This window comes from Falco peregrinus, chromosome 7, assembly GCF_023634155.1.
Source record: "Falco peregrinus isolate bFalPer1 chromosome 7, bFalPer1.pri, whole genome shotgun sequence".
In the NCBI taxonomy this organism is placed as follows: Eukaryota; Metazoa; Chordata; class Aves; order Falconiformes; family Falconidae; genus Falco; species Falco peregrinus.
In genome coordinates this window covers 9,221,243-9,227,242 of record NC_073727.1, presented here as the reverse complement: position 1 = coordinate 9,227,242, position 6,000 = coordinate 9,221,243, and positions in this window count along the sequence as shown.

Genomic DNA, 6,000 nt, shown 5'->3' with positions numbered 1-6,000 from the left:
CATAGCCACAACTGCTGACCTGATTCTTGTGTTAATAACTTTTTTAACCCCAGAAAGTGTGGAAATTTTCAAATCCCACAGATGCAGACAATAATTCGGTCCTTCTAAAGTTGCAGTTTGGTGGATTAGTTCCCATCACACGCGGAGAACGAATATATCTCTTGTATTTCCCAGGGCTTCAGTCAGTCCCAGGGCGTTTAGTGGAGAGGAGTAGTGGTTCAGTCCCTCTGTGTTGGCTCTAAGAATTGAAAAGAGGACTAACAACTGGATAAATACCTATTTTGTGTGCCGGAATAGGGCTTCTGCAAGACTGAAATGCAAAGAGCCATGAAGAAAAACATGCTTTCAGAATGAAAAACACCAGGCATCAATTGCCCCCCCTGCTCCGCAAAGGTAACCCGAGTGTAACAAACCAAAGTCTCTACAGCCAGTTCTTAAGAACTGCATTCACTATTGGCCACCCCAAGCATGAAAGTCAAAGTCCTAGCCGGGTACCAAGACAATTACATCCATCTATCCATCTACTCAGGACTCGTAAGACCATGTCTGAAGTACATCTGAGTGTCATTTGGGACCCTCAGGGCAAGAGGGATATTCACAAACTGGAGAAGGTCCACTGAAGACTACTAAGATGGTTACAGGGCTCGAGTACACAGTATACAAGGAAAGGGTGAAGGAGCTGCTGTCTTCTGCTACCTGGAGAAAGGACCTAGAGCCAAACCCTTCACGTAGGTGCACAGGGCAAGGACAAGAAGCAACGGTCACTAGATGCACAAAGGAAATTCCATTGGACTTGAGGGCTTCAACATCAAAGTGGTTCAGTACTGAGAAGTTGTCCAGGGAGGCTGTAGCATTTCCATCTCTGGAGATCTTAGAAGTTGGCTGGACAAAATCCTGAGCAATCTGCTCTTATGTGGAAGTTGTCACAGCTTTGGCCAGCATATTGGACTTGACATGTTCCAGAGGTTCCTTCAAATCTAAATTTCTATGAATTTTCTAAGCAGGCATACAGTTAACATGAATTTGCAAAAAAATAGTATCTTTTGTGCTGGTCTTTCTATCTGCCTTTTGTAGTCAAGGTTATTGGGGGTCGTGTGTATAAGAGCTGCTGTTCTAGGAAAAATCATCATTCTTGATAAAAATCTGTGAACAAACTCATTGTGTGTTCCTTAACTGTTGTATATTTGTTGCTCATTAAAACAATGTCTTAAGGAGGTTTTATTTTATATGAGAACATGGTCATCCCCTTTGTGATTCTTCATTCAAGTAAAAATCAAGCTGAAAATGAAAAAAAATAAAATTACATAATTGCAGAAACATAAATTTGTCACAGCACTGGAGAACAAGAAGCTAAATTTTCTTGCTCTGCTAGTAATAGAATACTGTATCAGTACAAACAGATAGTTTACAGTGGTTTTCAGACCCTAATGTCATTTTTCACAGGCAGCCAAGCTAGCAGGCAAACTAAGAAGTGATCAGACAAATGAGTATTGCCAACTAGTACTTGCAAAGTTTGGATTCCAGGGAACACCCAGCAAGGATGGAGCTTCCACAGAGAGTACACAAGTCTGTGGCAGCAACTCCCCTGAAAGACACAATTTCCTCCTCTCTGTCTTAATCAATGGCTAACATTAAAAACATCTTTACTGGCAAAGTCCAGACCCTCATGTTCATAAAATGAATCAGTGAAATCTACCAGACAGAGGAATGTAAGTCACAGACAGCTAGCGTGAAGTACATGAAGACCACAGGCATCTGTCATTGCTGAAAGTTGCTACTGCCACGACAGAGCACAGACATGTCTATCTGGAGAAGACATATCATGCCAAATTTTTTTGGCCCAGGACCAAATAAGTTTTATTTAATTGAATTGATACAGAGGCCATATCAGACTTCATACTGTGCCTTATTAGTCGGGTATTACACCGCGCAGGATCTAGCAGACATGCCAGGATTTAGGCTGAAACAACTGTAAAGCAAAACCCATTGGTTCAGCAGGTAAAGGTCAGTTACAAATGTCAGTGTGTCACGTCAGCATCACAGCCATGTAAGCACAGAAACTGCAGCACAACAGTCTTTCACTGTTTTGAAGAAATCGGCGTCATGGTTGTGCTGTCACTTGGAAGCCCAGAGCCTAGAAGGACTCTCAGCCTGGAAGAGAATGAAATTAACTGTGTGGTTTGACATTTCCCCGTATGTGTATGTTTGAAAGGACAACAGACCGCTAAGATAAATGATTAATTACAGTGCAATCACTTCAACATACATGAGATACATCTGCTCAAAGGTTTAATAACAAATAAGACAGGCTGTAACACAATGCAAGGGGGAAAAAACTACCTCATGCTTACAAACATGTCAACAGAGACCTTTGGATTCAAGCTGCTGGATAGGTTGAGTAGCTTGTTAGCAGACTAGTGCTTTGCTGCTGTTCAGTTAAAGAGACCCCCGTGACACACTTGGTGTAGTTAATGCGCACAGCAAGTCACAGCTAGAGGATCTAGTCCTGGAAGAGGTAGTGCAGGTGGGGATTAGAAACTGTCTTGGGAGCACTAAGCTGGGAAAGCAGCTGCACCATGAAATGCCAACAGTGGCTCACCAGGGTATCTGGGGCTGTGTCAGGAATGAGGGAAGTCACGCTCGGCAGCATCTCCCTCTAGTAGGAAGCTGGATGGACCATACTATTACTCTTTTCTGGCTTACCTGCTTAGGTTTCTTATCTGCGTAAAGCAGGGAAGACAGGTGAGAAGAACAAAACGTCCCGCTCTTGGGTTTTGTCCTCAGAGTAGGATCTGAGATCCCACACTTCATCCCACAGTGCCTGAAGAGACTGCTGCGGTCAGTGGGATATTATGGCTCTAGTAGGAAAGGAAGAGACTGGAAAGGTTTCCAAAATCCACTATAACTCAGCACCTTAAGTCTCCCTCACCCTAACCCGATCAGCGTACTTCTGAACTAATGGAAGACCACAAAAGAACACTACAACCACCATCACACTAATTTGCTCTCTCCACCTCCCAAACTTCACACACATCTGCGTCCATCGCCATAAAAATCTTCCCCTTCAGCTGCCCTCCACCACATTTCCCCTTTCTCTATAACCCTCCACTCAGCTCCTGGGAAGATTTCCACTGTCATCTGCAGTACTGCTGTGCAAGTTACTGGGTCAGATCCACAGTCACCACTTGGCACGCCCCACCAACATCTGTACAGCAGGACATCTTCCTCGTGTTGAAGGCCCTGCACTATGCAGCCCCTCTGTGAGCTGCCTGTGTGTTCTAGACACCCCACAGGGTAGGAAACACTGCCCACCCAGAGCAAGCAGCACCACAACAAACCTAATGGACCCTGGTGAATACTTAAGACAAAGAAGCCAGAGGCTGAAATACGCCATCCTTGTTACTTGTGGAAACGGCAGTTTGTCCCCATTCATCAACTCCAGAATCCTTCTGGAAAACAAAAGAGGAAGAGCACTGAGTTACTGCAGCCCCATCTGCTTTACTACAAAGCAGCAGGGAAGCCCGCTCACTGCACTCCACTGGCTGCTGAGCCTTTTGTTAGTCAAGCAAAGCTCCAGAGTCATCAGTATGTACGTTTGTAGGATGCAATATACTGACCTTTCACCTATTTTATTGACATGCTGTCCTAAACTTACAAATAAGATAAAGGACAGATTTCAAGTGGAGTAGAATTTAAACAAAGGAGGTGATTCAATCACTTAATGAACCAACTGCTGCCAGATCCCCAGCTGGGGACTCAGGGTCTGGAGGGAATATTTAGTTCTTACAGACAGGCCAGGCAGGGGGCTTCCCACAACTGTATTTTCTACAGCCATATGTGTTTCACATCCTGCCTTTTTTTTTTTTTTTTTTTTCAGCAAGATGTCCAAGCAATATACTATGAAATACTACACATAAAACAGTTTGCATTTAACCATAGGTTAAACTGATGCATCGTGACACTGCCGTTGAGGGGCCATTATCCTCTAGTAATCATCTGTCATTCTTAATTATATGCCTGCAAGTTAAAAATGTAATATGTTGTGACAAAACTGTGCAATTGGAGAACCGCAAAGTAAGCAGATTGCCACCTTGGAACAACACTGGATGGGATGCTGGGTTTCAGAAAGCCATACTGGATTTTCTCCATGAGGAGAGAGTTCTTTACAGGTTAAAATGTTGGGGGTTTCAAACACCCTTGGATGGAAAGGTAGCTGAACAACCCCATCAAGACATCAGAAAACCAGTACTACTTTCAGTAGATTTCACTTTTTTGCAACTTATTACATCATTTATAAACATCATCAATGGTCCTACCATTAAATATTTTTCTGCGTGCTGGAAGATCTGAATGGAAGCATGTAAGAAAACATTTAACTTACCTCTGGAATAAATCTAAGAGGTATGTCTTTTGTTTAACCATCAAAGCAATTGTTCTCCTTACTTGGGAATCTACTATATTTTGTAGCAAAAAAGGTGAACTGTAGTTACATTGAATCTATTCTTCAACCAGACACTGACACACTTACCAGTACCAGCCTATTATAATAATAAAAAAATGTTAAGAATGAAATAAAACACATCCTATTTTCCATTACCTCTAACCCAAAACACAATGTAAAAACACATATGAAATTTACTTGCTCCTGAGCAAGACTACAGCAGTCAGACAGTAATAAGCAACAGTCAGGATAAGGTAGATAAGTTAGACCATGTCAGCATGAGAAAACCCTGTGTTATAAAAAGGTGCCGTTAACTCTCTAGGATTAGAAGAAGGAAACAGAAAATTCACATTTTTAGCATTCAAAATACTTGTGAACATTTAACTGAAAAAAATATGATAGGCACAGCACAGATACCCTGAAATGGCTAATGCCAAATCTCAAAGGATGTGATTCCTGCCCAGACTGTGATAAAAATAAGGAATCAACACCACAGATCATTTTAGAGGCCAAAGATTTAGCAAGATTCAATGAGAAAGCAAATATGTACAGGAATAAAGAACTCTGGAGCGTCAGGACCTGGAGCACACTCCTACCACCAGGAGCTTAGCTGGCTGTTCAAGGCCCGCTGGTTGCAGAAGGTATGAAGAAAACTTGAAGGATCTTCAACAGAGGCCCATCCTCAAACAGCTCTGTTGGGAGACCTCAATAAGGGCAACCCTCCTCTTCAAGCTGCTTTAAAGCTGAGGCTCTCACCCTGCTCTTTGCCTGAGCTGTGCCACAGCCATACAACCCACTGATCCAGACCCTGGCCAACTTCCCAGCTTGATTGCAGGCCTCGCCACTATGGACTTGCCTGGCAATCACTGATCCTGGCCACTATGTCCAGACCTGACCATGATCCTGACTCAATTTCCCAACTTGACTTCAGACCTACCCTATCACTGCAGATTTGCTTGGTGGTCTGGCCCCTGGGCTGAACCTGACTACCCTGACCAGCACCATCTGCCTCACCTGGGGTACAGTGGGACTGGTCCCTTCTGGTGAAGCCACTGCTTCTGCTGGCCTCCTTTCCCCGAGGGAACAGCTTTGCCTTTGCTGCAGTCTGACATAGAGTTACAACAGCTGAAGTTAGCAACAAGTATTTGCTGAGAAAAAAAACCCCAATGTTGGAGCTTTTTAAAAGCTCCTCATTTTTAGGGACCAGAATGCTGAAGGTTGCTTTGAAGTTATGCAGACTGCCACATCTACACTGCTGGCCCAGGTCTGCTGACGCTTCCTGTAATCGAGTGCTAGCTACTGTCAGATGTGATAGCAGAGTTAACAGTCACTCAGTCTAAAAACTGGGTCCATGGTAATATTGTTTCTCTCTTTGTCCTACAGGCTACATAGGAGCTCACAAATTAACACTAGAAGTTCTGCTGAGGTATATTTTCCTTAACATCTTTGTCACTGCTCATTAATTAGCACAGGATTAGCAGTTGTCATAACACACAAAGAAGAATATTGTGTTGGTCCAAACACCAAGCAGGCAATCATCAATTTTGACGGATCATAAT